General features: G+C 44.8%; 1 long non-coding RNA gene across 1 annotated transcript; it reads right to left on the reverse strand.

Annotated features, from left to right (window-relative positions):
• Positions 1 to 1,574: 1,574 nt before the first annotated feature.
• LOC141235830 (uncharacterized) lies at positions 1,575 to 12,294 on the reverse strand. Its single transcript, XR_012301562.1, has 3 exons — positions 12,210 to 12,294; positions 5,240 to 5,346; positions 1,575 to 1,757 (listed from the first exon to the last, which is right to left on the reverse strand). It is a non-coding gene; the product is annotated as an uncharacterized lncRNA (long non-coding RNA).
• Between the last annotated feature and the right edge of the window lie 419 nt (positions 12,295 to 12,713).

The following is a 12,713-nucleotide window of genomic DNA, read 5'->3' on the forward strand; positions in this document are numbered from 1 at the left end:
GAATTTCTAGCATTTCATCGTTGGACAGGAAGAAAAAGCTAAAGCGAAAATGCACAATATGATAAAGATGTCATTAAAGTATTGGGTCAGGCGCCATTTGTATTAGTGTCTATGTGAGAAAATAGAAAAGCAAAGCTTTAAAGTAAAGATTCAGTCCCCATACACATTGGATTAAAATAGTTTAAACCTGACGATTGCAGCAGGACCGGCCTACCCACTGATGTGTATGGGGGTCTCCTGACTCTCCCCCGATAGAGGATGTCAGGGCCAGAAGGATAGGGCAGATGGGATTTCAATACCCGGTCTTTTGGTTCTCAGGGGAGATAACCCGCTGCCGGAGGTGTCCAGTACCGACTTTCTCCTCTCTCCCCATTAAATCAGCAGAATAGGTGGGAGTCAGGAGAAATAGCCAAATAACCATTCAGACCACGGGTATCTCATATGTCATGCGTATGGTTAGCTTAAAGGGGCTATCCAGCTTTGGGAACTTTTTTTTATTTAACTGAAATGTGTATTCCCATCTCCAGGATTCTACCCCAATATGTAGTATGCGTAATAATAATAATATTAGCAAATACCTCCAATTAGAAGTTTAGTATAGTTCTTCTGATTTGTTTTGTCGCTTACCCCATGTGCAGGGCATTGCAGTAGCTTAGGTTACGACCACTAGCAAATAACTGTCACTATATGAGTGGTCGTAACCATGGATACCGAAGCTACTGCAATGCCTTGCACATGGGGAAAGCGACATAGTGAATCAGAAGAACTATACTACACTTCTAATTGGAGGTATTTGCTAATATTATTATTATTACTACGCCTACTACATATTGGGATAGGATCTTGGAGATGGGAATACCCATTTAATTGCGAGTATTTGCGACAATTCAGTTTCATTAAAAATGTTGCACCGTTAGGCTTTTTGTTTCCTGCACATTCAGCTTTGATGTGATCTGTGGTCATAAATCGGCTAAGAGGAGCTGAAAAAAGACAGATTAAAAATAAGTCCAATAGCCAGCGCAACACAGAGCCAATAGAAGGCAAACAGTGCAAAATTATTAATGAAATCCAATTACAAAAATGATTTCAATGCGTTTAAATAAGAAAAAAAAATATTTAAGGAATATATACAATCATTGCAACAAGTGAAAGGACTATACGGTGGGAAAAAAGCCTCTTCTTCTCCAGATAGGCATTCAGCCCTTTCATGATTTTATCCAGAAGCACATTGCTGTCCTGAAGTTTCTCCAGAAGTCCGGTCAGAGAAGTGGCGCTTAAGACCTAAAACAAAGTAGATAGCCCATAAGTAAGATTCCATTATATAGTTATAGAGACTGAAAAAAGGTCACATTCATTGACTATTGTGCCAATAGTTTATATTAAAAGAAAAATTAGAACCTATTTGGATAGAAAATAGAAGATGCGGGAGGCTGGAGTCCAGGCAGTGCGGAGCCCCATAACCCGGGATCCTTGTGATGGAAGCATCAGGACACGGACTCTTGGAAAACATCAATCCTGGATGCAAGATGACCGTGCTTTCTTGTATCAGTCCACCATGAAGCATCCATTTACCTTCGGGTCTTTAACGCAATGTTTCATGATCTCTCTCCAGTTTCTGTCCACAGTCTGGAATAAGCGTCCTTCTTCAGGCATTTGCTGCATGATGTCCTCAGAAGAGAAGATTAAAGCCACTGGGTCGGCACCTTCAGCCATTCATCAATGGTTTCCTGGATCCTTATCAGTCGTTCCTCCCATTGCTTAAAGGAGGAGAGCAAAAAGTTAATTACACATAAAATGAAAAGGATAGAAAAAAAATGCTATCATTTTAGAAGATAAATTATCAATGGATATGAATTCTGAATTGTTGGACATTTGTAGGGAAAGTTTGGCGAGACTCCTTGATACCATCCCCTTTACATGTAAGCTGGAGCCGCATGTAACTTTAGCCTCGGAGATCCTAATGAAACCTTAGCTTCTGCTAATAAGCAAGTGAAGATTTTAAGCTGAGTGACAACATTTACTGTGGGTGGGAACTCCTTAATCCCTTCAGGACCGGATAATTTTTTGTTTTGCATTTTTTCCTTCCCTTCTTCAAAAAGCCATACATTTTTTAATTTTTCCATTGATATAGCTGCAAGAGGCTATGTAATGTGCTGTAGCTTAACCCCTTCCCAACATATGACATACTGTTAAGCCATATGCCATGTTCCTGCAGATGTGCAAAATTTGGACCTGGGCCCCCACCAGCATGTTGGTCAGATGTATGGGCCCTTGTAGCATTCTAGATCCGATAATGATGCGCGTGTTCGTCCCTGCCTTGGATGTTTCCCATTGTAGCCCCATCCTATAATAATGTCTCTCATTCTAGGCCCCTTCCTGGTATAATGTTCCCCATCCTGCGCCCCTTCCTGTTATAATATCCCCGATCCTGGGCCTCTTCCTGTTATAATATCCACCTTCTGTGTATAATACCCCCCATCCTGAGCCCCTTTCAGCAATAACGTCCCAATCCTGGGCTCCTTCCTGGTATAATGTCCTTGGTCCTGGGCCTCTTACTGTAATAATGTCCCCCATCCTGGCCCCTTCCTGTAACAATGTCCCCAATCCTGGTACAATGTCCCCCATCCTATAACAATGTCCTCCATCCTGGTATCCTGTCCCCCATCCTAGGCCCCATTCTGGTATAATGACCTCCATCCTTGTGCCCTTCCTGGTGTAATGTCCTTCATCCTGGCCCATGTCATGGTATAATGACCCCCATTCTGGTATAATGCTCCCTATCCTGGGCCCTTTCCTTGTATAATGTTCCCCATCCTGGGCCCCTTCTTTATATAATGCTCCCCATCCTGGGCCCCTTCCTTGTCTAATTCTCCCCACCCTGAGCCCCTTCCTTGTCTAATGCTCCCCATCCTTGGCCCTTTCCTGGTATAATGTTCTGTCGTTCTTTTCTAATACATTAAATAAACAAAAATAAATGATTCTTCTTACCTTCCTGCGCTCCCACGACATGCGGCGTCTTCTTCTGTAGCTGATTTCAGTGTGCCGGCAAGGGCAGCGCATGACGTCACTTCCATGCGTCGCTCGTGACTGGCACGCCGACATCAGCTACTGGCCTTTGATTGGCTGGCGGCATGCATTGCAGCTCAGGGACCCGGCATGTCCCTGCGCAGCAATATACTTCAGCCGAATGTGCGTCCTCAGACTGTGGAAGTGCCATAAATATATGAGATGGGAATACCACTCTGCCACTGTGCGCTCCTTTATGCACTTTACCCTCCTTTTTGGCACTCTTTGTGGTAAGAGACTACCTTAAAAAATGTTTTATGTGACATGTATCTGATTATTTGTGGGCAGGAGCATTATTTAGATGGATACCTGATGCATATGGCAAGTGTAAATCCAATGACTATGGAATACTTCTGGATTACTTTTTGATATATTATTACACTCATTGGATTGTCTTGATATACTAACCTTATGCTATATTATCTATATTGCTCATGTCCCACTGTGACCATATGCGTGACCATATATGTATACTTTGTAACATATCTTGCTACATTGGTAATCTAATTAGTGTCTTTATACTATCCGTATTATGTCATTTCTCTTTTTACTATGTACGTTTTTTAACTTGATGGAATAAAAATTTATATTTTTTACGCCAATTAACTCTTTCTTCTCCTATGTACCCATGTGTTTCATGAGTTGGCTCAGTTTGGCAAATCTGGGATATATTTCCCCCCGGATATGCCAACTTTACCCCTATAGGGTCTATTTAGTTGTATCACTCTGAGTCTATGTCTGATCCAGAGATACAATAATGAACATGAATCCTTATATATCACGGATCTTGCAGCCGCCTTTACCTGCTTGGACATAAGTGTTACATAGTTACATAGTTTAAAAGGCCGAAAAAAGACAAGCGTCCATCCAGTTCAGCCTATTTCTTGTGCACTGCAGCTATTCCGCAGCGTTGATCCAGGGGAAGGCAAAAAAAAACCATGCGGTATAGGCCAATTTACATCATTGAGGAAAAATTCACTTCCCGACTCCAATCTGGCAGTCAGATTAAATCCCTGGATTAATTAACTATCACTAAGCATAAGATGTAATTTTATTGTTCTCAAGAAAGGCGTCCAGTCCTCTCTTGAACTCATTAAGTGAGTTGGACATCACCACTTCCTCTCCCAGAGAATTCCAGAGTCTCACAGCTCTGACCGTAAAGAATCCCCTTCTATGCTGGTGCAGGAACCTCCTTTCCTCCAGACGCATAGTGTGCCCCCTCGTCTTTGTCACCATCCTTGGTATAAACAGGTCATGGGAGAGATCTCTGTACAGCCCCCTGATGTATTTATACATGTTTATGAGGTCTCCCCTAAGCCTTCTCTTTTCCAACGTAAATAGGCCTAATTTGGACAACCTCTCTGGGTATTCTAGTCCCTCCATTCCCTTTATTACCTTAGTCGCCCTCCTTTGTACCCTCTCTAGCTCCAATATGTCTTTCCTGAGTACCGGAGCCCAGAACTGTGCACAATATTCTAAGTGCGGCCTTACCAGCGCTTTATACAGAGGAAGAACAATGTTCTCATCATATGCCCCTATTCCTCTTCTGATGCATGCCATGACTCTATTTGCCTTCGCAGCTGCTGCCTGACACTGGGCACTCCAATTTAATTTGCTGTTAACCAAGACGCCCAGGTCCTTCTCCATGTCAGATTTCCCCAACGGTTTCCCATTTAATATGTATGGGTGACTGCTGTTTTTCTTTCCCATGTGCATGACCTTACATTTATCGGCATTGAACCCCATTTGCCATTTTTTGGCCCAACTCCCCAATTTATCTAAATCCTCCTGTAGCTGTGCCCTATCCTCATCTGTATTAACTACGTTACAAAGTTTAGTATCATCTGCAAATATTGCTATTTTACTATGCAACCCTTCCACTAGATCATTAATAAGTATATTAAATAATATAGGGCCCAAGACAGACCCTTGAGGCACCCCGCTAGTCGAGACGCAGTTATAAAAGGAATCCAATTTGTCCGCATTAATCAACTGCAGGGCATCTTGATTGGCAAATAGATTGATCACGTTGGGGTACCAAGTGTTCAGCAACTTTTCTTCTGTCTTGGCACAAGCCAAGGATACGCTGTTCCTCAGGGATTCACATTCTACAGGACCCCTGGACCCGACAAAGAATAAAGCACTTTATCATATTAAACCTGACAGGGCACACCTGTGAAGTGAAGACCATTTCCGGTGACTACCTCTAGAAGCTCATCAAGAGAATGCCAAGAGTGTGCAAAGCAGTCATCAAAGCAAAAGGTGGCTACTCTGAAGAACCTAGAATATAAGACATATTTTCAGTTGTTTCACACTTATTTGTTAAGTATATAATTCCACATGTGTTAATTCATAGTTTTGATGCCTTCAGTGTGAATGTACAATTTTCATAGTCATGAAAATACAGAAAAATCTTTAAATGAGAAGGTGTGTCCAAACTTTTGGTCTGTACTGTATATATCCACCCATATACAGTATACATATACACACATATACAGTATACATATATACACACCCATATACAGTATACATATATATACACACATATACAGTATACATATACACACCCATATACAGTATACATATATATACACACATATACAGTATACATATATACACACCCATATACAGTATACATATATACACACCCATATACAGTATACATATATATACACACATATACAGTATACATATATACACACCCATATACAGTATACATATATACACACCCATATACAGTATACATATATATACACACATATACAGTATACATATATACACACATATACAGTATGCATATATACACCCATATACAGTATACATATATACACACATATACCAGTATACATATATATACACCCATATACAGTATACATATATATACACACTTATACAGTATACATATATACACACCCAGTATACAGTATATATATATATATACACACCCATATACTGTATATATATATATATATATATACACACCCATATACAGTATACATATATACACACATATACAGTATACATATATATACACACATATACAGTATACATATATACACATATATACACACATATACACACACATACCAGTATACATATATATATACACACGCCCATATACAGTATACAGTGCTGGCCAAAAGTATTGGCACCCCTGCAATTCTGTCAGATAATGCTCAGTTTCTTCCTGAAAATGATTGCAATCATAAATTCTTTGGTATTATTCTCTTCATTTAATTTGTCTTCAATGAAAAAAACACAAAAAGAATTGTCCTAAAGCCAGATTGGATATAATTCCACACCAAATCTAAAAAAGGGGGTGGACAAAAGTATTGGCACCCTTTGAAAAATCATGTGATGCTTCTCTAATTCGTGTAATTAACAGCACATGTAACTTACCTGTGGCACCTAACAGGTGTTGGCAATAACTAAATCACACTTGCAGCCAGTTAACATGGATTAAAGTTGACTCAGCCTCTGTCCTGTATCCTTGTGTGTACCACATTGAGCATGGAGAAAAGAAAGAAGACCAAAGAACTGTCTGAGGACTTGAGAAACCAAATTGTGAGGAAGCATGAGCAATCTCAAGGCTACAAGTCCATCTCCAAAGACCTGAATGTTCCTGTGTCTTCCGTGCGCAGTGTCATCAAGAAGTGTAAAGCCCATGGCACTGTGGCTAACCTCCCTAGATGTGGACGGAAAAAAAAATTGACGAGAGATTTCAACGCAAGATTGTGCGGATGGTGGATAAAGAACCTCGACTAACATCCAAACAAGTTCAAGCTGCCCTGCAGTCCGAGGGTACAGCAGTGTCAACCCATACTATCCGTTGGCGTCTGAATGAAAAGGGACTGTATGGTAGGATACCCAGGAAGACCCCACTTCTTACCCCGAGACATAAAAAAGCCAGGCTGGAGTTTGCCAAAACTTACCTGAGAAAGCCTAAAACGTTTTGGAAGAATGTTCTCTGGTCAGATGAGACAAAAGTAGAGCTTTTTGGGAAAAAGCATCAACATAGAGTGTACAGGAAAAAAAAAGAGGCATTCAAAGAAAAGAACACGGTCCCTACAGTCAAACATGGCGGAGGTTCCCTGATGTTTTGGGGTTGCTTTGCTGCCTCTGGCACTGGACTGCTTGACCGTGTGCATGGCATTATGAAGTCTGAAGACTACCAACAAATTTTGCAGCATAATGTAGGGCCCAGTGTGAGGAAGCTGGGTTTCCCTCAGAGGTCATGGGTCTTCCAGCAGGACAATGACCCAAAACACACTTCCAAAAGCACTATAAAATGGTTTTAGAGAAAGCACTGGAGACTTCTAAGGTGGCCAGCAATGAGTCCAGACCTGAATCCCATAGAACACCTGTGGAGAGATCGCAAAATGGCAGTTTGGAGAAGGCTCCCTTCAAATATCAGGGACCTGGAGCAGTTTGAAGTGACCGCGGGCAAGGCCGCGCATTGGTATCTATGATCTGGCCCAGCAAGATCCCCACACACAGACTCTATCTTGACAACCGTATCTTTACTCGCATACATTTTTAACACAGCAAAGAAAAAAAAACAATAAATGACAACCGTAAATATGCACAGTAATAACGTGTACTGATAAGCTGACCCTCACTGTCCCTACTCACACGTTACCAGTCCTTTACTCCAGAAGGATGTGTCCCCCGTCGCAGGCCTGTCTGTCTTTGCAGGAAGGCGTCCCAGCCGGAGAAAAAACAGGAACAGCAGAATTCGCGGAAACAAAGGAAGGGATACTTCGGCCTCTCGCCAGAGGTCCCGCTTACAGTCTCTCTGATCCGGATAGAAGCTCTGGTGGGTCCCCTTATGTAGTCCACACTCCAGTAGCAGGGAGTGTAACAGCTGAATCCTTCAGCAGTGCAGGAGCTGGGGAAGGCTCCGAGGATATGGTGTCAGATAGAAGAAATCACGTTGAGAGTCTCTCCTGCGCCACACACGAGGGCCTGCACACCGTCCTGGCTCTTTTCACAGACCACAGCAGACTCTGCGCGCGCTTTTTCCTGCTTCCCACTTTGGTCACGTGACTCTCTAGGGCGGGACACAGGAGGCTCAGTCTTTTTCTCTGTCATCACACCCTGCGCAGGTGCAACCTCTGGCCACAAGGTGGCAACATCATCCTGTGTAATCACTTCTGTAACAGGCTCTATATCAATTATCACAGAACAGCCAGAGACGGCCAGCTCACTACAAGTTTGCCAAAGAAGAATGGTCTACAATTCCAGCAGAGCATTGTAAGAAACTCATTGATGGTTACCGGAAGCGGTTGTTCGCAGTTATTTTGGCTAAAGGTTGTGCAACCAAGTATTAGGCTGAGGGTGCCAATACTTTTGTCCGGCCCATTTTTGGAGTTTTGTGTGAAATGATCAATGATTTTATTTTTGCTTCATTCTCTTTTGTGTTTTTCCTTGCAAGCAAATTAAATGAAGATAATAAGACCAAAGAATTTGTGATTGCAATCATTTTCAGGAAGAAACTGAGTATTATCTGACAGAATTGCAGGGGTGCCAATACTTTTGGCCACCACTGTACATATATATATACACACACATACAGCATACATATATACACCCATATACAGTATACATATACACACATCTACAGTATACATATATATACACCTATATACAGTATACATATATACACACCCATATACAGTATACATATATACACAGTATAGATATACACACACATATACAGTATACATATATATACACACACATACAGTATACATATATACACACCCATATACAGTATACATATACACACCCATATACAGTATACATATATACACACCCATATACAGTATACATATATATATACATACAGTATGCATATACACATATACAGTATACATATATATATATATACATACATATAGAGTATCTATAGTATAACGCTACAAGCGTCCTTCTGTCTGAAGCCTTTATAGTCTGCGCTAGTGCGACACGCCTGCACAGTCTGGCTCCAGACTGAAGAACGCATGGAGCCGTTACAGGTAAGAGGAGTGTATGGTGCTGGAGATCGAGGTATGCGTATACACTGAACACATACCGCGATCTCTGGCGCCATACTTACATACTTACCTGACCGGGATGAGCGCTACCGCGGCGCCTCTGTTCGGTCCAGAGTCCGGGGGAAGAGGGAGGCATTGAAATCGGCACATGCGCATAGCGCTATCCGGCGCCATTTTACTGAAGACACATTTGCAATGTGTCTTCAGCAAAATGGAGCCGGACAGCGTGGTATGAGCACACGCGTACTTCGGCGCCGCACTCCTCCCCCGGCCTCCAGCAGAACGGGAAACAGCGCTGGAGCACAGGGAAGAAAGGTGAGTATAAGTGTTTATTTTCTTGTATGTGTGTGTAGCATGATAGGGATGAGGGGTGCCATACATACCAGGATTGGGGGGTGAGGGGTGCCATACATACCAGGATTGGGGGGTGAGGGGTGCCATACATACCAGGATTGGGGGGTGAGAGGACCATACATACCAGGATTGGCGGGTGAGGGGACTATCCATACCAGGATTGGGGGGTGAGGGGTGCCATGCATACCAGGATTGGGGGGTAAGGGGACCATGCATAACAGGATTGGGGGTGAGGGGACCATGCATAACAGGATTGGGGGTGAGGGGTGCCATGCATAACAGGATTGGGGGTGAGGGGTGCCATGCATATCAGGATAGGGATGAGGGGTACCATGCATACCAGGATTGGGGATGTGAGGGGGTACCATAGATACCAGAATAGGGATGAGGGGGTACCATGCATACCAGGATTGGGGGTGAGGGGTACCATGTATACCAGAATTGGGGGGTGAGGGGACCATGCATACCAGGATTGGGGCTGAGGGGTGCCATGTATACCAGAATTGGGGGGGGGACCATGCATACCAGGATTGGGGATGAGGGGTGCCATGCATACCAGGATTGGGGAATGAGGGGTGCCATGCATACCAGGATTGGGGAATGAGGGGTGCCATGCATACCAGGATTGGGGGTGAGGGGTGCCATGCATACCAGGATTGGGGAATGAGGGGTGCCAAGTATACCAGGATTGGGGGTGAGGGGTGTCATGCATACCAGGATTGGGGGGTGAGGGGTGCCATGTATACCAGGATTGGGAGGTGAGGTGACCATGCATACCAGGATTGGGGAATGAGGGATGCCATGTATACCAGAATTGGGGGGTGAGGGGACCATACATACCAGGATTGGGGGGTGAGGGGACCATGCATACCAGAATTAGGGGGTGAGGGGTGCCATGTATACCAGGATTGGGGAATGAGGGATGCCATGTATACCAGAATTGAGGGGTGAGGGGACCATGTATACCAGGATTGGGGGATGAGGGGTGCCATGTATACCAGGATTGGGGGTGAGGGGTGCCATGCATACCAGGATTGGAGAATGAGGGGTGCCATGTATACCAGGATTGGGGGGTGAGGGGACCATGCATACCAGGATTGGGGGGTGATGGGTGCCATGTATACCAGGATTGGGGAATGAGGGGTGCCATGCATAACAGGATTGGGGGTGAGGGGTGCCATGCATATCAGGATAGGGATGAGGGGTACCATGCATACCAGGATTGGGGATGTGAGGGGGTACCATAGATACCAGAATAGGGATGAGGGGGTACCATGCATACCAGGATTGGGGGTGAGGGGTACCATGTATACCAGAATTGGGGGGTGAGGGGACCATGCATACCAGGATTGGGGCTGAGGGGTGCCATGTATACCAGAATTGGGGGGGGGACCATGCATACCAGGATTGGGGATGAGGGGTGCCATGCATACCAGGATTGGGGAATGAGGGGTGCCATGCATACCAGGATTGGGGAATGAGGGGTGCCATGCATACCAGGATTGGGGGTGAGGGGTGCCATGCATACCAGGATTGGGGAATGAGGGGTGCCAAGTATACCAGGATTGGGGGTGAGGGGTGCCATGCATACCAGGATTGGGGGGTGAGGGGTGCCATGTATACCAGGATTGGGAGGTGAGGTGACCATGCATACCAGGATTGGGGAATGAGGGATGCCATGTATACCAGAATTGGGGGGTGAGGGGACCATACATACCAGGATTGGGGGGTGAGGGGACCATGCATACCAGAATTAGGGGGTGAGGGGTGCCATGTATACCAGGATTGGGGAATGAGGGATGCCATGTATACCAGAATTGAGGGGTGAGGGGACCATGTATACCAGGATTGGGGGATGAGGGGTGCCATGTATACCAGGATTGGGGGTGAGGGGTGCCATGCATACCAGGATTGGAGAATGAGGGGTGCCATGTATACCAGGATTGGGGGGTGAGGGGACCATGCATACCAGGATTGGGGGGTGATGGGTGCCATGTATACCAGGATTGGGGAATGAGGGGTGCCATGCATACCAGGATTGGGGAATGAGGGGTGCCATGCATACCAGGATTGGGGAATGAGGGGTGCCATGCATACCAGGATTGGGGGTGAGGGGTGCCATGCATACCAGGATTGGGGGGTGAGGGGTGCCATGTATACCAGGATTGGGAGGTGAGGGGACCATGCATACCAGGACTGGGGAATGAGGTGTGCCATGCATACTAGGATTGGGGGGTGAGGGGACCATACATACCATGATTGGGGGGTGAGGTGTGTCATGCATACCAGGGTTGGGGGGTGAGGGGACCATACATACCATGATTGGGGAATGAGGTGTGCCATGTATACCAGGATTGGGGGGTGGAGGGACCATGCATACCACAATAGGATGGGGGCAGCACAAATACCAGGATGGGAGACCATATACCAATAAAAATGCTCGCCACCCGGGCGTAGAACGGGTTCAATAGCTAGTACATATATACACGCATATATACAGTAATACAGCATATACATACACATATATATACTGTATATCCCCACACACACACATATATACAGTAATACAGCATATACATACACATATATACTGTATATACACACACACATATATATATATATCTGGCGACAGGGCCCCGCTGCGTCCTCTGTGTCTCTGTACAGATATAAATAACACGTACTGGATCCAGCACAGGTGACAGTCTGCCATAGAGCTGACGTGCAGTACATACACTGTGTTATGGGGGCGCTCACCTGTGCGGACCCCGCGCTCCGGCCGCTACTTCTCTGCTCATATAAGGTCTCTCTTTCTGCCATTAAATAATTCGGTTGTCATGGCAGCGGAGGCGGGGCGTTGGTAGGGGGCGTGTCTGATATAGGACAGATTGGGGCGGGGCTGTCATGCAGTGTTTGTCTCATCGCTGTAATTTCCTGCTGTTGCCACCTGGTGGACAGCATTGGTCAGTACGCGCTGAGAATGCTCACATGGTGGGGGAGGGGCAGCTTATATATGTATATACACAGTCACAATCCAGTTAGGGTTATGTTCACACAGTGTTTATTTAAACGATTTTTTCCACATTATAAAACTCAGTGTTGTCAGGAAAAGCATTGCATGTATTTTTGATGTATGCCTCATACAAAATACATTTTTGAAGATTTTTTTTAATCTTCCATCCTATACTCGGGCACTGGCTGTATATTGTTGTGGCCCCGGGACTTGCTTAGATCCGCTGGGTGGCATTGCCAGCTACATTG

This window comes from Phyllobates terribilis, unplaced genomic scaffold (assembly GCF_046119375.1).
Source record: "Phyllobates terribilis strain yellow unplaced genomic scaffold, ASM4611937v1 Scaffold_686__1_contigs__length_820107, whole genome shotgun sequence".
In the NCBI taxonomy this organism is placed as follows: Eukaryota; Metazoa; Chordata; class Amphibia; order Anura; family Dendrobatidae; genus Phyllobates; species Phyllobates terribilis.